The sequence below is a fragment of the Triticum urartu genome, chromosome 2, assembly GCF_003073215.2.
Source record: "Triticum urartu cultivar G1812 chromosome 2, Tu2.1, whole genome shotgun sequence".
NCBI classification, from domain to species: domain Eukaryota; kingdom Viridiplantae; phylum Streptophyta; class Magnoliopsida; order Poales; family Poaceae; genus Triticum; species Triticum urartu.
In genome coordinates, this window is record NC_053023.1 from 685,812,955 (window position 1) to 685,838,928 (window position 25,974).

Below are 25,974 nucleotides of genomic sequence, written 5' to 3' on the forward strand. Positions count from 1 at the left end.
ATGTTGAGTACATTTACTTGATGAATCACGAGTTTGAATTATTGAAAGGTTCAAGTAATTTTAGGGTGAAGTTGAAAGATCGTTGTGACAAGAGGATAAAAGATCTATGATATGATCATAGAGATGAATATCTGAATTACGAGTTTGGCACAGAATTAAGACATTGTGGAAATTGTTTCACAACTAATACAGCTTGGAACACCGTAGTGTGATGTCCGAACATCATAACTACACCCTATTGGATATGATGCATACCATGATGTCTCTTATCGAATTACCACGATAGTTTATGGGTTAGGCATTAAAGACAACCACATTCACTTTAAATAGGGCACCACGTAATTCCAATGAGATGACACCGTATGAACTATGGTTTAGGGAAACCTAAGCTGTCATTTCTTAGAAGTTTGGGGCTGCGACGCTTATGTGAAAAAGTTTCAGGCTGATAAGCTCGAACCCAAAGCGGATAAATGCATCTTCATAGGATACCCAAAACAGTTGGGTATACCTCCTGTCTCAGATCCGAAAGCAATAAGGGATTGTTTCTGGAATCGGGTCCTTTCTCGAGGAAAAGTTTCTCTCAAAAGAATTGAGTGGGAGGATGGTGGAGACTTGATGAGGTTATTGAACCGTCTCTTCAACTAGTGTGTGAAAGGGCACAGGGAGTTGTTCCTGTGGCACCTACACCAATTGAAGTGGAAGCTTATGATAGTGATCATGAAACTTCAGATCAAGTCACTACCAAACCTCGTGGGATGACAAGGATGCGTACTACTTCAGAGTGGTACGTAATCCTGTCTTGGAAGTCATGTTGCTAGACAACAATGAACCTACGAGCTATGGAGAAGCGATGGTGGGCCTGGATTCCGATAAATGGCTCGAGGCCATAAAATCCGAGAAAGGATCCATGTATGAAAACAAAGTGTAGACTTTGCCAGAACAACTCGATGGTCGTAAGGCTATTGAGTGCAGATGGATTTTAAAAGGAAGACGGACAATGATGGTAAATGTCACCATTAAGAAAGCTCGACTTGTCGTTAAGATGTTTTCCGACAAGTTCAAAGAGTTGACTACGATGAGATTTTCTCACTCGTAGCAATGCTAAGAGTCTGTTGGAATTATATTAGCGATTACTGCATTATTTATGAAATCTTGCAGATAGGATGTCAAAACATTGTTTCCTCGACGATTTTCTTGAGGAAAGGTTGTATGTGATACAACCGGAAGGTTTTGTCAATCCTGAAAGATGCTAATAAGTATGCAAAGCTCCAGCAATCCTTCTAGGGACTGGAGTAAGCATCTCGGAGTTGGAATGTATGCTTTGATGATGATCAAAGATTTTGGGTTTATACAAAGTTTATGAGAAACTTGTATTTCCAAAGAAGTGAGTGGGAGCACTATAGAATTTCTGATAAATATATGTTGTTGACATATTGTTGATCAGAAATGACGTAGAATTTCTGGAAAGCATATAGGGTTATTTGGAAAGTGTTTTTCAATGGAAAGCCTGGATTAAGCTACTTGAACATTGAGCATCAAGATCTATAAGGATAGATCAAAACGCTTAATGGTACTTTCAAATGAGCACATACCTTGACATGATCTTGAAGGTGTTCAAGATGGATCAGTCAAAGAAGGAGTTCTTGCCTGAGTTGTAAGGTATGAAGTTAAGACTTAAATTTCGACCACGGCAGAAGAAAGAGGAAGGATGAAGGTCGTCCCCTATGCTTTTATCATAGGCTCTCTACAGTATGCTATGCTGTGTACCGCACCTGAAGTGTGCCTTGCCATGAGTTAGTCAAGGGGTACAAGAGTGATCCTAGAATGGATCACAGGACAGCGGTCAAAGTTATCCTTAGTAACTAGTGGACTAAGGAATTTTCTCGATTATGGAGGTGGTAAAAGAGTTCGTCGTAAAGGGTTACGCCGATGCAAACTTTGACACTAATCCAGATTATTCTGAGTAGTAGACTGGATTCGTATAGTAGAACAGTTATTTGGAATAGCTCCAAATATAGCGTAGTAGCTGCATCTACAAGATGACATAGAGATTTGCGAAGTACATACGGATCTGAAAGATTCAGACCCGTTGACTATAACATCTCTCACAAGCATAACATGTTCAAACCCAGAACTCATCGAGTGTTAATCACATGGTAATGTGAACTACATTATTGACTCTAGTAAACTCTTTGGGTGTTAGTCACATGGGGATGTGACCTTGAGTGTTAATCACATATTGATGTGAACTGGATTATTGACTCTAGTGCAAGTGGGAGACTATTGGAAATATGCCCTAGAGGCAATAATAAATTAGTTATTATTATATTTCCTTGTTCATGATAATCGTTTATTATCCATGCTAGAATTGTATTGATAGGAAACTCAGATACATGTGTGGATACATAGACAACACCATGTCCCTAGTAAGCCTCTAGTTGACTAGCTCGTTGATCAATAGATGGTTACAGTTTCCTAACCATGGACATTGGATGTCATTGATAACGGGATCACATCATTAGGAGAATGATGTGATGGACAAGACCCAATCCTAAGCCTAGCACAAGATCATGTAGTTCGTATGCTAAAGCTTTTCTAATGTCAAGTATCATTTCCTTAGACCATGAGATTGTGCAACTCCCGGATACCGTAGGAGTGCTTTGGGTGTGCCAAACATCACAACGTAACTGGGTGGCTATAAAGGTACACTACAGGTATCTCCGAAAGTGTCTGTTGGGTTGGCACGAATCGAGACTGGGATTTGTCACTCCGTGTAAACGAAGAGGTATCTCTGGGCCCACTCGGTAGGACATCATCATAATGTGCACAATGTGATCAAGGAGTTGATCACGGGATGATGTGTTATGGAACGAGTAAAGAGACTTGCCGGTAACGAGATTGAACAAGGTATCGGGATACCGACAATCGAATCTCGGGCAAGTATCGTACCGATAGACAAAGGGAATTGTATACGAGATTGATTAAGTCCTTGACATCGTGGTTCATCCGATGAGATCATCGTGGAACATGTGGGAGCCAACATGGGTATACAGATCCCGCTGTTGGTTATTGACCGGAGAGTCATCTCGGTCATGTCTGCATGTCTCCCGAACCCGTAGGGTCTACACACTTAAGGTTCGGTGACGCTAGGGTTATAGAGATATTAGTATGCGGTAACCCGAAAGTTGGTCGGAGTCCCGGATGAGATCCCAGACGTCACGAGGAGTTCCGGAATGGTCCGGAGGTAAAGAATTATATATAGGAAGTGCTATTTCGGCCATCGGGACAAGTTTCGGGGTCACCGGTATTGTACCGGGACCACCGGAAGGGTCCCGGGGGTCCACCGGGTGGGGCCACCTGCCCCGGGGGGCCACATGGGCTGTAGGGGGTGCGCCTTGGCCTATATGGGCCAAGGGCACCAGCCCCAAGAGGCCCATGCGCCAAGAGAAGAGGGAAAGGAAGAGTCCTAAAGGGGGAAGGCACCTCCGAGGTGCCTTGGGGAGGAGGGACTCCTCCCCTGGCCGCACCCTTCCTTGGAGGAAGGGCCAAGGCTGCGCCTCCCCCTCTCCCTTGGCCCTATATATAGTGGGGGAAGGGAGGGCAACCAAACCTAAGCCCTGGCGCCTCCCTCTCCCTCCCATGACACATCTCCCTCCTCCCACAGCGCTTGGCGAAGCCCTGTTGGAATCCCGCTACTTCCACCACCACGCCGTCGTGCTGCTGGATCTCCATCAACCTCTCCTCCCCCCTTGCTGGATCAAGAAGGAGGAGACGTCGCTGCTCCGTACGTGTGTTGAACGCGGAGGTGCCGTCCGTTCGGCGCTAGGATCATCGGTGATTTGGATCACGACGAGTACGACTCCATCAACCCCGTTCTCTTGAACGCTTCCGCGCGCGATCTACAAGGGTATGTAGATCCACTCCTCCCTCGTTGCTATATGACTCCATAGATTGATCTTGGTGACACGTAGGAAATTTTGAATTTTGCTAGTTCCCCAACAAATTGTTGTTCTGTTTACATGAATAAAACCTTATATGGTTACACACCCAATGAAAATAGTTCGTTGGATCTCGATCGTAGTGATACACATAATCATAATATTGAAACCAAAAGATGCAAAGTTAATAATGATAGTGCAACTTATTTGTGGCACTGCCGTTTAGGTCATATTGGTGTAAAGCGCATGAAGAAACTCCATGCTGATGGGTTTTTGGAATCACTTGATTATGAATCAGTTGATGCTTGCGAACCATGCCTCATGGGCAAGATGACTAAAACGCCGTTCTCCGGAACTATGGAGCGAGCAACTGACTTATTGGAAATAATACATACTGATGTATCCGATGAGTGTTAAGGCTCGTGGCGGGTATCATTATTTTCTGACCTTCACAGATAATTTGAGCAGATATGGGTATATCTACTTAATGAAACACAAGTCTGAAATATTTGAAAAGTTCAAAGAATTTCAGAGTGAAGTGGAAGAATCATCGTAACAAGAAAATAAAGTTTCTACGATCTGATCGCGGAGACAAATATTTGAGTTACGAGTTTGGTCTTCAATTAAAACAATGTGGAATAGTTTCACAAACTCATGCCACCTGGAACACCACAGCATAATGGTGTGTCCGAACGTCATAACCGTACTTTATTGGATATAGTGCAATCTATGATGTTTCTTACCAATTTACCACTATCATTTTGGGGTTATGCATTAGAGACAGCTGCATTCACGTTAAAAGGGCACCATCTAAATCTGTTGAGACGACACGTATGAACTATGGTTTGGCAAGAAACCAAAGTTGTCGTTTCTTAAAGTTTGGGGTTGCGATGCTTATATGAAAAAGTTTCATCCTGATAAGCTCAAACTCAAATCGGAGAAGTGCGTCTTCATAGGATACCCAAAAGAAAATGTTGGGTACACCTTCTATCACAGATCCGAAGGCAAGATATTCGTTGTTGAGAATGGATCCTTTCAGAGAAGGAGTTTCTCTCGAAAGAAGTGAGTGGGAGGAAAGTAGAACTTGATGAGGTAACTGTACCTGCTCCCTTATTGGAAAGTAGTTCATCACAGAAATCTGTTCCTGTGACTACTACACCGATTAGTGAGGAAGCTAATGATGATGATCATGTAACTTCAGATCAAGTTACTACCGAACCTCGTAGGTAAACCAGAGTGAGATCCGCACCAGAGTGGTACGGTAATCCTGTTCTGGAGGTCATGTTACTTGACCATGATGAGCCTACGAACTATGAGGAAGCGATGATGAGCCCAGATTCCGCGAAATGGCTTGAGGCCATGAAATCTGAGATAATGATCCATGTATGAGAACAAAGTATGGACTTTGATGGATTTGCCCGATGATCGGCAAGCCATAGAAAATAAATGGATCTTCAAGAGGAAGACGGACGCTGGTAGTAGTGTTACTATCTACAAAGCTAACTTGTCGCAAAAGGTTTTCGACAAGTTCAAGGGTTGACTACGATGAGATTTTCTCACCGTAGAGATGCTTAAGTCTATTCCGAATCATGTTAGCAATTGCCGCATTTTATGAAATCTGGCAAATGGATAAACAAAACTGCATTCTTTAATAGATTTATTAAAGAAGAGTTGTATATGATACAACCAGAAGGTTTTGTCAATCCTAAAGGTGCTAACAAAATATGCAAGCTCCAGCGATCCATCTATGGACTGGTGCAAGAATCTCGGAGTTGGAATATACGTTTTGATAAGTTGATCAAAGCATATAGTTTTATACAGACTTGCAGTGAAGCCTGTATTTACAAGAAAGTGAGTGGGAGCACTACAACATTTCTGATAAGTATATGTGAATGACATATTGTTGATCGGAAATAATGTAGAATTATCCTGTAAAGCATAAAGGAGTGTTTGAAAGGAGTTTTTCGAAGAAAGACTTCGGTAAAGCTGCTTACATATTAAGCTTCAAGATCTATAGAGATAGATCAAGACGCTTGATAAGTTTTTTCAATGAGTACATACCTTGACAAGATTTTGAAGTAGTTCAAAATGGAGCAGTCAAAGAAAGAGTTCTTGCCTGTATTACAAGGTGTGAAGTTGAGTAAGACTCAAAGCCCGACCACGGCAGAAGATAGAAAGAGAATGAAAGTCATTCCCTATGCCTTGGCCATAGGTTCTATAAAGTATGTCATGCTGTATACCAGATCTATTGTATACCCTGCACTGATTTGGCAAGGGAGTACAATAGTGATCTAGGAGTAGATCACTGGACAGCGGTCAGAATTATCCTTAGTGAAATAAGGATATGTTTCTCGATTATGGACGTGACAAAAAGGTTCGTCGTAAAGGGTTACGTCGATGCAAATTTTGACACTGATCTGGATGACTCTAAGTCTCGATCTAGATACATATTGAAAGTGGGAGCAATTAGCTAGAGTAGCTCCGTGCAGAGCATTGTAGACATAGAAAATTGCAAAATACATAACGGATCTGAATGTGAAAGACCCGTTGACTAAGATTCTCTCACAGGCAAAACATGATCACACCTTAGTACTCTTTGGGTGTTAATCACATAGAGATGTGAACTAAATTACTGAATCTAGTAAACCCTTTGGGTGTTGGTCACATGGCGATGTGAACTATGGGTGTTAATCACATGATGATGTGAACTATCGATGTTAATCACATGGTGATGTGATCTAGATTATTGACTCTAGTGCAAGTGGGAGACTGAAGGAAATATGCCCTAGAGGCAATAATGAAGTTATTATTTATTTCCTTATATCATGATAAATGTTTATTATTCATGCTAGAATTGTATTAACCAGAAACATAATACATGTGTGAATACATAGACAAACAGAGTGTCACTAGTATGCCTCTACTTAACTAGCTCGTTGATCAAAGATGGTTAAGTTTCCTAGCCATTGACATGGGTTGTCATTTGATTAACGGGATCACATCATTAGGAGAATGATGTGATTGACATGACCCATTCCGTTAGCTTAGCACCCGATCGTTTAGTATGTTGCTATTGCTTTCTTCATGACTTATACATGTTCCTATGACTATGAGATTATGCAACTCCCGTTTGCCGGAGGAACACTTTGGGTGCTACCAAACGTCACAACGTAACCGGGTGATTATAAAGGAGTACTACAGGTGTCTCCAAAGGTAGATGTTGGGTTGGCGTATTTCGAGATTAGGATTTGTCACTCCGATTGTCGGAGAGGTATCTCTGGGCCCTCTCGGTAATGCACATCACATAAGCCTTGCAAGCATTGCAACTAATGAGTTAGTTGCGGGATGATGCATTACGGAACGAGTAAAGAGACTTGCCGGTAACGAGATTGAACTAGGTATTGGATACCGACGATCGAATCTCGGGCAAGTAACATACCGATGACAAAGGGAACAACGTATGTTGTTATGCGGTCTGACCGATAAAGATCTTCGTAGAATATGTAGGAACCAATATGGGCATCCAGGTCCCGCTATTGTTTATTGACCAGAGATGTGTCTCATTCATGTCTACATTGTTCTCGAACCGTAGGGTCCGCACGCTTAACGTTACGATGACAGTTATTATGAGTTTATGCATTTTGATGTACCGAAGGTTGTTCGGAGTCCCGGATGTGATCACGGACATGACGAGGAGTCTCGAAATGGTCGAGACATAAAGATTGATATATTGGAAGCCTATGTTTGGACATAGGAAGTGTTCCGGGTGAAATCAGGATTTTACTGGATTACCGGGAGGTTACCGGAACACCCCGGGAGTCATATGGGCCTTATTGGGTTTTAGTGGAAAGGTGAAAGGGGCTGCCCATAGTGGGCTGCGCGCCTCCCCCCCTCCCCTAGTCCTATTAGGACTAGGAGAGGTGGCCGGCCACCTCTCTCTCTCTCTTTCCCCCTTGGGAGTCCTATTTGGAATAGGATTGGGGGGGGGAGTCCTACTCCCGGTAGGAGTAGGACTCCTCCTGCGCCTCCATAGGGCTGGCCGCACCCCTCCCCCTTGGCTCCTTTATATACGGAGGCAGGGGGCACCTCTAGACACACAAGTTGATCATTGAGATCGTTCCTTAGCCGTGTGCGGTTCCCCCTGCCACCATATTCCACCTCGATCATATCGTTGTAGTGCTTAGGCGAAGCCCTGCGTCGGTAATACATCAAGATCGTCACCACGCCGTCGTGCTGACGGAACTCCTCCCCGAAGCTTTGCTGGATTGGAGCCCGGGGATCGTCATCGAGCTGTACGTGTGCTAAGAACTCAGAGGTGCCGGAGTAACGGTGCTTGGATCGGTCAGATTGGGAAGAAGACGTACGACTACTTCCTCTACGTTGTGTCAACGCTTCCATTGCGATCTACAAGGGTACGTAGATCATACTCTCCCCTCGTTGCTATGCATCACCATGATCTTGCGTGTGCGTAGGAAATTTTTTGAAATTACTACGAAACCCAACAGCATTGTCTATGTTCATGGCATATTGAAAAGAATATGCAGAAACACCTCAACCACAAGTCATTGAAGGAGTTTAGGGCATTATTGTACTATGCCACTACACATAAGGTTTTTGAGGAGAGATGGGCCACGTTTGTGCGCAAATGGTAGACGGAGAAAACGAAAACATGGCTCCATAGGATGTACAGGAAGAGGACGCTTTGGGCTGCATCATATTTGTCTGGTGGGTTTTTCCTTGGTATGCGCAGTAATCAGAGGAGTGAGAGTCTGAACTCCAGTCTGCACCTTCATCTTGACTATGGTATGACGATCGTTGACATGATTGTACACTACGAGAATTGTATTGTTCACCTCCGTGAGAATGAAGCTTATGATGACTACACGACCTCACAGACTCTTCCAGTAACAGTGACTGAGTGTCAGGCCATTGAGTCGTATGCTGCGAAAGCATTCACGCAGGCAAACTTTTATATGTTGCAACAAGATATGAAGAAGGTACAGGAGCTTGAGGTAATTGATAGACTGACAGGGACCGATAGTCAGAGATTTGTGGTTGCGTGGAAGAATAACAGGGATCACAGATTTAATGTGGACTATACGCCAGGTAACTCGGCAGAAACTATAAAGTGCAGTTGTCGAAGTATGACTCGCAAAGGGCTTCCTTGCAAGCATATTATTCATGTTTTGAATGCACTGAACTTACCTGTGATACCCAAGTGTTGTGTCCTGCGAAGATTCTCAAAAAAAGCACGAGCTGGACTGCCCGTGAAGCGCACCAGCGATTTGTTTGCGTGGGGTTGGTCGAGTGGTGAGGACAGAGCTAGATATAGTGAGTTGACCATCAAATCTTCAGAAGCATGTCATGTCGCATGCAGTAATCCTTTCTTATTCGACAAGTTGATGGCAGCTCTGGATGATATTATAGTGAATAAGGACATTCAGGGAAATGAAGATGATATTCAGCGAAGCTTCGTGAACAATAATCCATTTGAGCCTAACCGAGATCATATTCTGGTTCGTGATCCAGTAAAGGTTTTCACCAAGGGCGCACCTAAGCAGAACAGTAGAGGTCACGGTAAGGGTGGCCTAGATGTGTTAAAAAATGAGAGGCCTAAAGCATTTGACGAGAAATCTAGACGAAAATGTAGCATATGCAGCGGCTCAGGTCATAACAGGAGCACATGCAGCAAAAATGAAGAGTATGTCTATTATTTGCTTATGTCAGTTTTGTTGTTTCATTAACGGTGCATTGATTCTCATATTTTTTTGTATGCAGCAACTGGGCTTGAACACAGAAGGTGAGGACGGTGCATCTGTTTTACTACTTCCATTTGTACGTAACTGTACGTCTTTTTGCTTTGTTTATATTAGTTCCGTTGATTCATCTACCGTACATTGATTCTCATAATTTTTTATTTATTCTATGCAGTAGCTGGGCTTGAAGACTCAAGTGAAGACGATGCAAGTGTTTTACCTCTTCCATTTATATGAAAAACATTTGTTAAATTTATGTTCGTGTTGAGTATTTTATATGTGTGAAACAAGATTATTGCCTACAGAAGACCGTTGTCATTTGAGACTTGTTATTTTCTGTCCACTACAATAAAATTACTGTGGTGACAATTGTTATGTTGAGACATCATTGTTGTTGATATAAATATTCACTATTCATTGTTTATATTATGAATTTTGCATGTATTTACTACAGTCCCGTCGGCTGTCAAATATATTAAAATAAGAGAAGTAATCTGCGAATTGTTGTTGAAAAAAAGTGAAAAAAATGCCCGCCCGTCTCCACAGCGTGTCTTAGTAAGCCCGTCGTTATCAAGCCCAACGGGCGACTACAACAGGCGTTTCGGAGCACGTCGTGGAAACCAGGCCCAACAGGGCAGCATCGACGCGACACATCGACGGGGTAGTAATCAGAGGAGTTCAATGTGCCGACGGAAGCTGAGTATATAAACTGGTCGTCGTCGCCTTCGGCCGGCGAGGTGGGACTAAACTAGTTAGTTTCCCTGGCGCGGCGTCTCAGCGGGGGTAACTGGGCCGGCCCACGGCGTCGAGCCGTCGAGAAGACCGCGCCGTCCATTGCCTTTTTGGGCCGGCCCACGTCGCGTGTGGCTGTGTCCACGTCGCCCCGCGGCCGACGCAAGTTTAGTCCCACCTCGCCGGCCGAAGGGGACGACGACCAGCTTATATACTCAGCTCCCGTCGGCACATTGAACTCCTCTGATTACTACCCGTCGATGTGCCGCGTCGATGCTGCCCTGTTGGGCCTGGTTTCCACGGCGTGCTCCGAAACGCCTGTCGTAATCGCCCGGTGGGCTTGATAACGACGGGCTTACTAAGACACGCTGTGGACGGGCAGGCAATTTTTTTATGTAAAATATTTTTTACGCTTTTCTAAACTAGACTAACACCCAGTGTGCTGTAAACCAAGTTTTTGCTAACAAAGTAACATGCAGTGTGCTGCCATAGTTTAGTGTACAAAAACTTAACGACGACACGATTACATGATTACATATAACTATTCGGCAACAAAAAAATCATGTAAACAAAAAAAGACTGATTATATAATATTTATGAAACAAAATATCATGTGGACATAAAAAACATTTGGAAAAGTGCCGAGTCTATTACATATAACTATTCGGAAGCAGAGTCTATTACATAAAATTTATAAGCAAGTGCGCAAAGCGTTTGGAAAATATAGTCCTCCAGTACCACCCAATCACATGCAAAACTCCTCCGTGCCGCATCTATTTCTTCTTCTTTGATATCCGAATAACTTTGTTTTTCACTTCATCAAGCTTGTTTCTTTCCGAAAAGATAAGTTGCGCAATCATTAACTCTCTCGAATCATCAATTGAGCTCTGAAAAAAAAATGGTGTTAGCACAACGTTCACTGTACATCGTAGTCCAAACATGACTTGCGTACCTGTGAAAATAAGCCTGTCCATTTGTCACCATCCCAATATTGAAAGCATCGAAGGAGAAATATTCCACACGAATTCCTAGTGCATACAATTTACGAAGATTAAATATCTACTGTACATACAAGACCGACATTCTGTCAGAGTAAGAACTCACCCATCATGTTGTTTTGGCATGTCATATGTTTTAATAGGACAATTGGAAACATCCGGATAATTCACAATTCCGGTTGCATTTGCTTCTTGGATATCTTCTGCTAGTTGTTTTCTCTAAAGATATAATAAACATGGTGGAAAGAATGTCATTCAGTGTACTAAAGAAAACGAATGTTACCAAATGCACATTTGAAAGTTAAACCTACCAGGTCCTCAACGAGTTCTCTAGTAACACTGTCAAGTTTTTCGGTCATCAACGAGTCAAAAACCTGAAACTCTCTCTTCCCGCTATGCATGACGACAGTAATCCAGTGATTATTTTGCTTGTTTAGAGGAATGTAAGTCTGCATCACAAGGACCATAAAACACAATCATCACATACTATCGTATGTATGTACCGTGTTAACAATCAAACTTACCTTTGATTTTTTGAAATACTCGTCCTCACATCTGTTCACGGGGCCATTACTATGCGACTCTGCTTCATAATCGTTACCGGCGGTCTTCTTTCCGGATCTAATGTGAAGCAACCAATGTATCCTCCAAGTTGTCAACATGAAACGATCATCATTAACTTTGTCGACCAAAAATGATGAGTATGCATTAATTACCTATAAATATTGTGTTAGATTTAACAATGGTATTTTCGAATCAATTGTAAAACAATATATGAAATTAACTTACGTCGCCACTTAGCCACTCATGGTTAATAATCTGACAAGCTCTCCGCACAGTGAGACCTTCTTCCATGCCATCATTGAAAATTTCTGTTTTGGCATGTTTTTATGAATGCTCATGCGCGCGCACGTACTTGATGGACGCTTTCACCACATCATACTCATCACCAGATTTGTTAACACCACCATTTTGGAACAATTCTGTAACGCACAACTCAAATAATTATAAACGCAAATACATAAATAATTATTACGCAATAACAATTAGAAACACAAAAAACTTACTTCCTTTGGCAGAACGTTTTGCACGTTTGTTCGGTTTAGGGACCACATAAGGAGACTTGACATGTTGTGATCCTTTGCGCTTGCGCCTGCCAGTAACCTCCTCCACTTCCTCTTGTACTCTTTGAGAACCAAGCAACGCATGCGATGCGATTTCGTCCGTCTCTAAAGATGTGGCAGCTTTTTCATCTAATACTTCTGGTACTTGGATAGGATCATCCATATCACCCTTGAAACTATCGCAGTACTCAGGTGTGCAGTAAAAAGGTGTGTTTCCACTAGAAGTTACATCAACGCCGTCATCATCCTTTTGCAAATTCATTTTGGAAGGTGTGCGGAACCGGTCTGAATCATCTTTTTGATATACAAACTCTTTTTTCGGACGTCCACCATCGTTTGAAGACTCATTAATGCCTCCGTAAAGATTCTCTTCGTCCTCTTCCAGGTTACTGGGTTTGTAGGAGACGCCGGTTTTGTTCAGTTTCTCAATCACCCTTTGCAAGAAAACATTTCATCTTAGTTCTTCAATTCAGTGATGGACATTAAAGTGACGTGCTCAAGTGTTACCTGTGCGCATAACTCTGGCAAACGAAGCATTTCCTTCCGAAGCTCATTCATCTCACTCAAAATCCGGTCCATAGTAGGCTCCTGGCTCGAAGCCTCCGAGGTACTGCCCTCTTTCCTCGTTCCAGTAACGTTAGATTTTTTGCTACTAGCTTTCTTGGTTTTTTGAGCTTCTTCTTCCGCAATTTTTTTCAGCCTATACTCCTCTGTAATGTTGTCATCAATCTACAAGTGCAACAAGAGAATTATACATACAAACCATATGCACACTTTACTTTATTTCATAAATGTAAAAAAACATGATTACTAGGATTACCATCCCAACACCACGACCATATTCATAGTCGTATTTGTCTCTTCTCACAGCCATATCTTCCGTCCAGTTCCTCATCAGCGAGCTCAACAATGCCAACGGATCATATTTTGGACCGGTGATTGGTTGCACCTTCTCCCAGTATAGGTACTGCAAAACACATAAACTAATTAAATTACATGTTCTTCCGTGACATTTTATAACAAAAGTGTTGAAATTAATAAATACAACGTACTTGCGAAAGGGCGAGGTTCCCCTGGGGCCACTGCCTAACATGGCCGTCCTGCAGAAGCTTACCAATCTCCGATAAACAGAATCGTGAAGTGAATGCATTCCAGTTGAACTTCCTTATCAACTTAATATTTTGCACTAAGGCATAGTATTTTTTCAGAACGTATTCATGAGACACTGGAGCAATTATAGTTTCTAAGAGAACTAGAAATGTCATCCGAATAAAGTCATCATCAGTGCTCTTATTCTTGACAATCTTTTCTATGAGATCATCAATCATGATCTTACCATTTTTCTTGCTAACAAAACTAACAGGTATCTTTTTGGTTGCTTTTTCTCCTTCAGTACTAAGAAACCCAAAAACATCCACTCCATTGTTTTTCCAACCAAATATGGAGTACACATCATCAGGCCTTAGTGAAATAAGAGCTTTACATCCAGCAGTACTTCCAGAACTCTCTTCAACCATGAATTTTTTGCTACTCGGATTGTAACCTTGGAATAAAAAGTGAAGCAAAAAATCACGCATCTTTATCGATGGTATTCTAAACATGCCCTGCATATCCGTTTCATAAAACCTGAATTTCTGACTGGGTGACAGTTTGTCAACTAGGCTAACCCACTTTTGAATAGAACATGGAATCACACCGTCGATATTCATACTGCATCAAATAGATTTCTGTCACATACCATCATACTGTTATGAGCCTCGTCGTATAAAAAACTGGAAAAAACTTACACGACAGCGACGGTGGGAGAGGCACCGGCGGCATATAGAGGGCGACGGGTCAGGGGACGCAAGCCGGCGCAGGCGCACCGACGACGTTTGTACGGTGGGGCGACGGTGGAAGAGGCACCGGCAGCGTATAGAGGGCGACGGGTCAGGTCAGGGCAGGCCGGCGCGGCCGCACCGGCGCCGTTTTGGAGTGTGGGGCGACGGGCGTCGTACGCTGGTAGCACGTGCAGATCGCGGCGGCGGCGAGACGGGCTGACGTAGAAGGAAAATTTGCATGCACGTCGGCTAACGACGTCGCCCGAGCGCTGATTGCGGCGTCGTTGTTAGTGGGACGGCCCCATGCACGCATGCGCGTCAGTTAGCGAGACGGCCGGCGTTTTTTTGTGCAGGGCCTCATTTTTTTTAACTAAATAAAATAGGCACATTTTTTTAACTGTATCAAATTTTTTTACCTTAACCAATTTTTTTTAACTTAGCCAAACGTGCCCAATTTTATTAACTTAATCAAATAGGCTCTTTTTTTAACTTAGCCAAACGGGTCCAATTTTTTTCCACGTGCTACTGTGCCCTAGCAGGGCACGCACGCAAAAATTTGTCCCGTTTTGAGTCCGTATGGATTTTCTACGATTTTCCGGGCCGAAAACCCAGAAAATACTGCCCAGACGTGACGCAACATGCGTTCGTTGTCGGATTTTGTTCATTTTGGCCGTGGGGTGACCGGGTGGGGCCCCACACGCGCTGGCAAAAGTTGGGTGCAATCCGTCAAACCGCTCAGGTACTTGCTGTGGAAGGGGGTGGTTTCAGTATGGCTGGAGGGGACCCTCGGTCGCACATCTCCGCTTCGCATCCGCCAAACGTGCCAAATTTTTTTCCACGTGCTACTGTGCCCTAGCAGGGCACGCACACGAAAATTTGTCCCGTTTCGAGTCCGTATGGATTTTCTACGATTTTCCGGGCCGAAAACCCAGAAAATACTGCCCGGACGTGACGCAACGTGCGTTTGTTGTCGGATTTCGTTCATTTTGGCCGTGGGGTGCCTGGGTGGGGCCCCACACGCGCTGGAAAAAGTTGGGTGCAATCCGCCAAACTGCTCAGGTACTTGCTGTGGAAGGGGGTGGTTTCGGTATGGCCGGAGGGGACCCTCGGTCGCACGTCTCCGCTTCGCATCCGCCAAACGTGCCCAATTTTTTTTCCACGTGCTACTGTGCCCTAGTAGGGCACGCACGCAAAAATTTGTCCCGTTTCGAGTCCGTATGGATTTTCTACGATTTTCCGGGCCGAAAACCCAGAAAATACTGCCCGGACGTGACGCAACGTGCGTTCGTTCTCGGATTTTGTTCATTTTGGCCGTGGGGTGCCCGGGTGGGGCCCCACACGTGCTGGCAAAAGTTGGGTGCAATCCGTCAAACCGCTCAGGTACTTGCTGTGGAAGGGGGTGGTTTCGGTATGGCCGGAGGGGACCCTCAGTCGCACGTCTCTGCTTCGCATCCGCCAAACGTGCCCAATTTTTTTCCACGTGCTACTGTGCCCTAGGAGGGCACGCACGCAAAAATTTGTCCCGTTTCGAGTCCGTATGGATTTTCTACGATTTTCCGGGCCGAAAACCCAGAAAATACTGCCCGGACGTGACGCAACGTGCGTTCGTTCTCGGATTTTGTTCATTTTGGCCGTGGGGTGCCCGGGTGGGGCCCCACACGCGCTGGCAAAAGTTGGGTGCAATCCGTCAAACCGCTCAGGTACTTGCTGTGGAAGGGGGTGGTTTCGGTATGGCCGGAGGGGACCCTCGGTCGCACGTCTCCGCTTCGCATCCGCCAAACGTGCCCAATTTTTTTCCACGTGCTACTGCGCCCTAGCAGGGCACGCACGCAAAAATTTGTCCCGTTTCGAGTCCGTATGAATTTTCTACGATTTTCCGGGCCGAAAACCCAGAAAATACTGCCCGGACGTGACGCAACGTGCGTTTGTTGTCGGATTTCGTTCATTTTGGCCGTGGGGTGCCCGGGTGGGGCCCCACACGCGTTGGCAAAAGTTGGGTGCAATCCGTCAAACCGCTTAGGTACTTGCTGTGGAAGGGGGTGGTTTCGGTATGGCCGGAGGGGACCCTCGGTCGCACGTCTCCGCTTCGCATCCGCCAAACGTGCCCAATTTTTTTCCACGTGCTACTGTGCCCTAGCAGGGCACGCACGCAAAAATTTGTCCCGTTTCGAGTCCGTATGGATTTTCTACGATTTTCCGGGCCGAAAACCCAGAAAATACTGCCCGGACGTGACGCAATGTGCGTTCATTGTCGGATTTTGTTCATTTTGGCCTTGGGGTGCTCGGGTAGGGCCCCACACGCGCTGGCAAAAGTTGGGTGCAATCCGTCAAACCGCTCAGGTACTTGCTGTGGAAGGGGGTGGTTTCGGTATGGCCGGAGGGGACCCTCGGTCGCACGTCTTCGCTTCGCATCCGCCAAATGTGCCCAATTTTTTTCCACGTGCTACTGTGCCCTAGCAGGGCACGCACGCAAAAATTTGTCCCGTTTCGAGTCCGTATGAATTTTCTACGATTTTCCGGGCCGAAAACCCAGAAAATACTGCCCGGACGTGACGCAACGTGCGTTTGTTGTCGGATTTCGTTCATTTTGGCCGTGGGGTGCCCGGGTGGGGCCCCACACGCGCTGGCAAAAGTTGGGTGCAATCCGTCAAACCGCTTAGGTACTTGCTGTGGAAGGGGGTGGTTTCGGTATGGCCGGAGGGGACCCTCGGTCGCACGTCTCCGCTTCGCATCCGCCAAACGTGCCCAATTTTTTTCCACGTGCTACTGTGCCCTAGCAGGGCACGCACGCAAAAATTTGTCCCGTTTCGAGTCCGTATGGATTTTCTATGATTTTCCGGGCCGAAAACCCAGAAAATACTGCCCGGACGTGACGCAACGTGCGTTTGTTGTCGGATTTCGTTCATTTTGGCCGTGGGTGCCCGGGTGGGGCCCCACACGTGCTGGCAAAAGTTGGGTGCAATCCGTCAAACCGCTCAGGTACTTGCTGTGGAAGGGGGTGGTTTCGGTATGGCCGGAGGGGGCCCTCAGTCGCACGTCTCCGCTTCGCATCCGCCAAACGTGCCCAATTTTTTTCCACGTGCTACTGTGCCCTAGCAGGGCACGCACGCAAAAATTTGTCCCGTTTCGAGTCCGTATGGATTTTCTATGATTTTCCGGGCCGAAAACCCAGAAAATACTGCCCTGACGTGACGCAACGTGCGTTCGTTGTCGGGTTTCGTTCATTTTGGCCGTGGGGTGCCCGGGTGGGGCCCCACACGCGATGGCAAAAGTTGGGTGCAATCCGTCAAACCGCTCAGGTACTTGTTGTGGAAGGGGGTGGTTTCGGTATGGCCGGAGGGGACCCTCGGTCGCACGTCTCCGCTTCGCATCCGCCAAACGTGCCCAATTTTTTTCCACGTGCTACTGTGCGCTAGCAGGGCACACACACAAAAATTTGTCCCGTTTCGAGTCCGTATGGATTTTCTATGATTTTCCGGGCCGAAAACCCAGAAAATACTGCCCGGACGTGACGCAACGTGCGTTCGTTGTCGGATTTCGTTCATTTTGGCCGTGGGGTGCCCGGGTGGGGCCCCACACGCGCTGGCAAAAGTTGGGTGCAATCCGTCAAACCGCTCAGGTACTTGCTATGGAAGGGGGTGGTTTCAGTATGGCCGGAGGGGACCCTCGGTCGCACGTCTCCGCTTCGCATCCGCCAAACGTGCCCAATTTTTTCCACGTGCTACTGTGCCCTAGCAGGGCACGCACGCAAAAATTTGTCCCGTTTCGAGTCCGTATGGATTTTCTACGATTTTCCGGGCCGAAAACCCAGAAAATACTGCCCGGACGTGACGCAACGTGCGTTCGTTGTCGGATTTCGTTCATTTTGGCCGTGGGGTGCCCGGGTGGGGCCCCACACGCGCTGGCAAAAGTTGGGTGCAATCCGTCAAACCGCTCAGGTATTTATGAATCTTTTTAATTTAACAAATTCTTGTATTCATATATAACAAATTCATATATGTTAATAAATTCTTGTATTTTATTTGTTATATCTCACCTTTTTAATTCTTGTATTTTATTCATATATGTTAAAAAATCAAAAATAAATTCTTGTATTCATATATTTTAATTTTGTTATTCCTATATAAAACAAAAAATATAACAAATTCTTGTATTCATATATGTTAATGAATTTAAAAATATTCTCTAATTCATAAATGTTAATGAATTTAATAATATTTCAGAGAATGTTAATGAATTAAAATATCTCACCTTTTTAATTTTTTTGTTTTTTATTTGTTGTATTTTTTATTTCAAAATTTCAATTTTTTCATCCACCGGCTTTACTATATGGGCATATTTAAACAAAATCTGAACATTTCTAAAACACTTTATAAACATTTAGATACACTTTTTATTTTTTATTTTATGTGTTTTCATGATTTTTTTATTCTACAATTTTTCGATAATTGCATACCTTATTATGTGCTATGTATATTCGATGCAAATTTTTTAAATATATTGTGAACATTTTTATGCATGGGTTGGAAAATTTTCAATTTTTCTCAAAATAAGCGTTCAATATTTAGCTAATTTTTTGAACAAACTTTGAAGACAAATTTAAACAAGACTCGAACAAACTAGATTGAACATAGAGATATTTTACATAGTCCATTCAACAATACCGAAACCAAATGAGTTTTTTGGAACCTAAACTATACACAGTTCATACTTAGAACATTAAAAAAAAAACTACTACTCCTCCTCCTCGCTAGCCAACAGATCGACGACCTCCGCGCCGTCACCGCCGTCACCCCCGCCGTCGTCGTCATCGTCGTCGCTGACCTGGGCTAACCGCTCCCAGTCGATGATGTCGTCGTCCGACGACTCTGACGCCTCCGCCTCCGCCTGCGGGACCACTGGCGGAATCGCCGCCGCCTGCTCGGCGGCCTCCCTTGCAGCCGCCGCCGCCTCTGCAGCCGCCGCTGCAGCCGCCGCCGCCTCTGCAGCCGCCGCTGCAGCCGCCGCCGACGCGCGCAGGGCGACGAGGTAACCCGGCGTATCGTCGGGATCGCCGTCCTCCCGAAGAACCAACTGCTCCGGCGGCAGTTCCACCTCCGGCGGGGCGGGGGGATCGGCGGGCGCCGGCGCAGGTGGTGGAGGAGCCCGACGGCCGCGCGCTGCTGGACGGGGGCGCGGGACAAGAAGGCGGCGACGGTCGCCGATGAGGTCAGGCGTGACGCCAGACTCCGCCAGCCGGTACGCGCCGATGACGGCGGCGTAGTCTTTGCCGTCCCAGAACGCATGACGGCCGGCGATGTTGTTGCGGCCGCCGGTCCGCTTCTCCTCCGCGGTGGCGCCGGGCCCGCGCGTCGGGTAGCCGTCCTTGTCGAGTTTCCAGTCGTGCGGAAGACGGCAACCCGGCGGCACGAGGAGCCCGAACCGGTAAAGCTCCTCCGTCTCCGGCATGCTCAGGCTCGACGGCCACGCGTTGGGTCCGTCGTCGCCGCCGGTGCCGGAGCTGCTGCCGCCGTGGAACGACATGTCGCCGGCGGCCTTTTGGGAGGTGGAGACGGGAGAGGAGCGGTGTTTGCGGCGACGGGCGGGGAGGAGCGGTGTTTGCGGCGACGGGCAGACGGGGGTGAGATTTATAGGGAGACGGCGGGGCAGCGGGCGGACGGGTGGTTGGGCTATCAATTCGACGGCAGTCGAGGGCGGCGGCGCGGCAGACGAGGGGACGGGGCGGCGGGGCGGCAGACGAGGGGACGGACGGGACGGGGCGGCGGGCCGCAGTTCACGCGCCACGACGCGCTTTCACCGGGCGACGCGCGGTTTGACCACCGACACGCTTGACCACCGACGCGGTAAAAATAACGTACGTCGCCACAGAAAAAAAAAGCGTACACGTACGTACGTCGACGGGCCGCGCGAGTACGTCGTGGGGCCGGGACTGGGGGAGGGGCAGGGGCAATGACCATCCTACCCTTTTTTAAGTTTTCAGACGAAGGGGTATAGGACGATCTGGACCGTTGATGTTTTCAGGGGGGTTGTACCGAAGAAGAAGTGTTGTGAGTTACTCATCACTCGAGTTTCAACACTTCTGAGTATGAAGGGATCATCTACTGAAAAGTTACGCATTGGACATATTGATGAGGATGGAGATGATGAATTTGGTGAATCTTCTGACAGCTTGAGGATACTAGATGATACAATTTTGGCATTCCATAATCTTAGAAACCTCAAATCAATGAAGTTATATGGTTGCGATAATCTAAGGTCTTTTTCATTTGAAGGTTTTAGTCATCTCGTCTCTTTAAAGAGTTTGAAAATAAAAAAGTGTGAAGAACTTTTCTCTTCAGATTTGATGCCAGAGTATACCGTTGAAGTTGCGAGAGCTGCAAACTGCAAGGCCTTCCCATCTCTTGCAAGGCTGAGTATCATGTCATGTGGAATAGCGGGGAAGTGGCTATCCTTGATGCTGCAACATGCACCAAACCTAGAGAAATTGGAATTAAGCTGCTGCGAACATATAACAACCGTGCTGCTATCGACGGAAGAGGAAGAAAACAGTCAATCAAATCTTATTTCAGACGGGGAAAACTCGTCATCAGGAAATCAGGACGACATATTGATCTGGTTAACTCGAGACGGACTCTTGCACATTACATCAAATCTCATCTTCTCTCTCAAGGAGATAACTATAGATAGGTGCCCTCGTCTAACATTTAACGGGGGCAAGGGATGCTTCTCCTTGTTTACCTCCCTTGAGAAACTAGTTATTTGGGGATGCCCCAGGTTGCTCTCATCTTTGGTGCATAAGGAAGGAAGTGGTTATCAGGCGAATGGAAGATGGTTACTCCCTACAGCACTTGAAGAACTTGCAATCACTGGCTATTACCATGAAGCGCTCCAACCCCTGCTTTCCTAGTGATATCACCAGCCTTAAAAAGTTAAAGATATGGAGCGGCCAAGGTTTGCAATCTCTACACCTACACTCATGCACGGCACTGGAAGAATTGATTATGAGATGTTCCGAATCGATCACTGCACTAGAGGGCCTGCAATCCCTTGGCAGCCTCAGGCATTTGCATCTATCAGCCTGCCCTGGCTTGTCACCATGTTTGGAAAGCTTTTCATGGCAGTTGTGCCCTCGGCTAGAAAGCCTTTACATTACGGACCTATCTGTCCTTACCACGTCATTCTGCAAGCACCTCGTCTCCCTGCAGCGCCTAAAACTTGACGGCTTGAAGCTAGTAACAAGACTAACAGATGAGCAAGAGCGAGCCCTTGTGCTCCTCAAGTCCCTGAAAGAGCTCGAATTTTTTCTCTGTACTGATCTAGTAGATCTTCCTGGTGGGCTCTACACCCTTTCTTCCCTCAGGGCTTGTTCGGTTGAGGTGGATTTGAAGGAGATTGAGGGGGAATTAATCCCCTGCAAGCCAAAATCCCTGCAAATCCCCTCCAATCCACCTGGGATTGGGATTAACCGAACAAAGCCTCAAGAGGTTGAAATTACTATGCTGTACAGGCATCTCAAGGCTGCCGAAAGCAGGCCTACCACTTTCCCTGGAACATCTGGAAATCGAGTATTGCACAACAGAGCTAGCTGATCAATGCAGGCTGCTAGCAACGAACAAGCTAGATGTCAAAATTAGCTGCCTTTGAATTGATTATGGGACGACATGTTAGAGCATCTCCACTAGCCTCCCCAGAACGCCCCCTAGGACACCTTTTTAGGCTCGGTTTTAGGCTCGGATGGCACTTTTCGCTCAAAAACGGCCCAGCCACACCCCCAACACCCCCAGGACGTCAAAATAGCGCCGGCAAACCCTGGCGAAACCCGGCGCGTTGGGGGTCTCTTGGGGACGCCGGCGGAAGTTTCGGCGAATCGTGTCTCACCACATGTCCTTTTTCTTGGCCCACTTAATCATCTCCTCACAAACTTTTGCTTGAGGTGGGGTCTGACTGGGAAGATGCCCTCTTTATTTCGCCGGATGACCCCCAAGACACCAACTTTTTTGGTTCGGTGATGTTCTTGGGGGTGCCAACGGCTGGAGATGATCTTAAGCCCATGTTTCTACGGACAATACATATATCGCTGGGTTGCCTTGGAGGAAATCTTGTGCCATATATCCTCAGAGTTTTTTTTTCTTTTTTGCGGGATATATCCCTCATGAGTTGATGCCCTCATTCTACAACGACCTGTCTCTGCAGGCATTCAAGCTGCTCGACATATCATGTAACAGGTAAACTAGCATGTTCTGCTGTTTGCTATTCAACTTCTCTTGTCAACAAAAAACAGATGATTAATTTTTCATTTCTTTGACTGCAGAGAGAACTACATGTGATAAACCCGAAGATTTGTTATCTTGTTTGTCACACAAGTTGAAGTTGGTTTAGTTCGGAATTCCCTTGATACATCATGCACATACGCTCTGCAGCTGCAGTAAAGCACTTCGGAGAGAGGGATACTAGCTCTCAGTACTGTACTGTTAACTAAATTGATGTCTAACGAATCGGCACCTGATGCTGCCTGACGCTGCTCAATCGTGGAACATCTCTGTCTGTGGATCGTCAGAGCTCCCCGTAGAGTTGATCTCTCCTCTCTCACCCCCTGGTGTAACGCTCGTATGTGACCCGGTAGGCCTCGAGCCCTTGTAACCGCCAGACCTCTCCAGCATGTGCTTGTTTTTGAATGAAAAGTCAGGTGGGCGATTGCCTCTGTTGTTTCACTGAATTATTTTACTAAATTTGATATGAGTGATCTGGTGTGCCATCGCTGATTACTATAGTTTCCTTTGTTGTGATATGACTAATGCAGACATGATGACATGTGTGTGTGCTTTTGCTATGCTATCTTGACATGCCCTAACAATTGCATCTTTTCACATCTTTTTGACTCTCTGAAGCTTCAAACTATCAAACTGTTCATACAATTTTGCTCCCCATTTTTAGTCATTCTGTCAGTGGTTGTTTGCTTGACGTACTTGTGGTTTTCGATTTCTTCAAGCTTACGTACCCTGAAGCTTGCTGGAGCCGTGGTTGGGAATGTGTGACATAAATAGAATTATCATCAAATATAAGAAATTGAAGGCCAAGATGAGATACCTGAGTGAATGTTTAGATCAACAAAGAAGAACAAGCATCAACTCTCCGTTTTAATTTCTGGATATGAAACTCAGCACCTAGGCTCAGGCAAAACAGCTGGCATTACGTACACAAACAGATGTGCTAGAGAAAACACATCAATATAAAACCACCTTCAGATCAGAAAGCCAGATGAACTACAACATGACTCAGTACCCTCCACTTTTCACTTCTATAGACATAGTCGAGCTGAGCTATCAGATTACCCACAAAGCCAGCCATCCACTAGGAACTAAGTTAACTAAATCCAAGCCGACATGAACATCTCGGAAATAAGTAATCACATCATCCACTTACTCAAATCCTACTGTTAGAACGAGCTCCTCTACACCAGAGAACGAGCATTGCCAGCTTCTGAGGTGCTGCCCCCGAGCTCCCTGACCCTGAACCTGCAAACAGAGTCAAATGGGAAACATTGTAGTAGGAAGTTTAATTCATGAAGAATAAACGATGTTTCTGGAAAAGGGGAAGAGTAAACAGTGAGTTCGACGGTACCACTGGATAAAGAATAAACGGTGTTTCTCAAAAAAGAAAAGAAGAAACAGTCGCTTCGACAGTATCACTGTGCATGAGGAAGAACCACCAGAGACACTCTATCATCAGCACCACTCTCGGCGTCCACTGATTGGTAAGTCAGCGGTCTCATCCTCAATATCTACATACTCATCCACCACTACATTCGCCTTCTCAGGATTCCCGCTCTCCTGTAAATAACAAAACAAAACAGAACAACTGAGAGTCCAATTTGCATATGCGCTAACTGAAAACGAGAACAACACATGTAGGAACAGCACCATTCGCAGCCTCAGAGCTCCAGCGCCATCGTCAACCTCGGAAACGTCCTTCTGCAGTAAGGAACTGGCCGCAGCGCTTCCTCATAGCCGCCCGGAGCTTCGCCGGAGGCGGGGGGAGGTTCTCCTGCGGAGCCCTGCTGCTGCTCCTGCTGCAGCGTGTAGATGCACGGGAGGAGGGCGCGGACCTGGCTGGGCGTGCCCCCGAGGAGTTCCGGTCCTGGAACGCACTGGCATCGCGTTGGGTTAACCTCGCCGGCCGGAACGTGAGGCAACCGGGCGGCGGCGAGCCACCGGATATAGGAGCTATCCACAATGTAACAGAAAGGAAGAGCTGAAAAGACAAGCGGAACAACACAACCACCCTCCCTCTCCCCTCCCGCAGCCGGGCAAACCCCCTTTCCGCCTTCTCTCCACACCCCCCCCCCCCCCCCCCCCCCCCCCCCCCCCCCCCCCGCCCGCCACGCCCCCCCCCCCGCCGCCGCCACGGGGCGCCTGGCCGGCACAGGCGGCGGCGGGACTTCTCGCCCTCTCGCGCATGGGAGCTAGTGCGGGGCGGCTTCGATCGGCCTAAGCGCCGCGGTCTGGTGGAGTCAGACGTCAGCCGAGGCCCAGATAAGCAGTTTTCTGGTCGGTTTCCAGACGGTTTTCTTTGCTATGTAGATTTTCTGGTCGTTTTTCATATTCTGTTTTTATCTTTTTTATTTTATTTTCTTCTCTTCTGCTTTTTACTGATCTTATTTTTGTTTTTTCATTCTTGAACATCTATTTGACAATTCTTCTATGTGTTGTTCCCGGGGCTTCTGGTTTTTATGGGTTTTCTATTTTCTCCATCGCCTTTTTTTTTCAGAAAAACTGCTCAATTATTCATCCTAAAAACGTTCGGTGTGTATTAGAAAAGTTCACCCTATAGTAAAAAAAGATCATCGTATATTAGAAATACCAATTTTCTATAGGTATTTGTTCATATATACAAAATTTCATTGTATATACAGAATTTCTATTTTATATTAGAAATTTGTTCGGTGTGTATATTTAAAATGTTCACCGTATATTAACTAATGTTCCATGTATATTATAAAAAATTCACTGTGCACTGTAAAAAAAGTTCCTAGTATATAAAGATTGTTCATTGTATATTAGAAATCCGCAGACAGATCGTGCTTTCGGTCTTCAGTTTAAGGGACCGATCGTGAACGGTTCTAGGGACTTCATCAACGATCTAACCAATTATTCTTCCACTGACAACTCGAAGTTGGTAACAATTCGATCAAAGCTTATTTGCATCTTCATAGTGATTCGGGAGTATGATCAATAGGATGAATTTTTTGTTTTCTACTACGTTTTCAATATATATTTGATTGAACGGTCCTTCAGGGCACCCCGTATGGTGTTTTGGATCGCACACACGTGGCCTCACGCGCAGTGGAGATTTGGGTCGCCCTATCATGATCAGCGTCCTTCAGCCCTGGCCAGGTTACTTCGCTCATGCCAGCTAGGCCCGCACATACACCCGACTCGGCTTGTGACCGTCCACTCGGCCGACGGGCGAGCCGGGTCGCCATGTCAGCATCCTTCGACCCCAGTCCGCGGTGCTTCGCTCGCGCTAGCCAAGGCCGTGCGTGCGCCCGGCTCGGCGTGCGACCGTCCATCCAGCTAGCCCTAATGGCCATCCGACCATGGGGCGTG

At 46.2% G+C, this 25,974-nt stretch overlaps 1 long non-coding RNA gene across 1 annotated transcript; it reads right to left on the bottom strand.

Moving 5' to 3' along the window:
- Window positions 1-23,541: 23,541 nt before the first annotated feature.
- LOC125534098 lies at window positions 23,542-24,703 on the bottom strand. Its single transcript, XR_007294408.1, has 3 exons — window positions 24,289-24,703; window positions 23,990-24,198; window positions 23,542-23,883 (listed from the first exon to the last, which is right to left on the bottom strand). It is a non-coding gene; the product is annotated as an uncharacterized LOC125534098 (long non-coding RNA).
- Window positions 24,704-25,974: the final 1,271 nt, after the last annotated feature.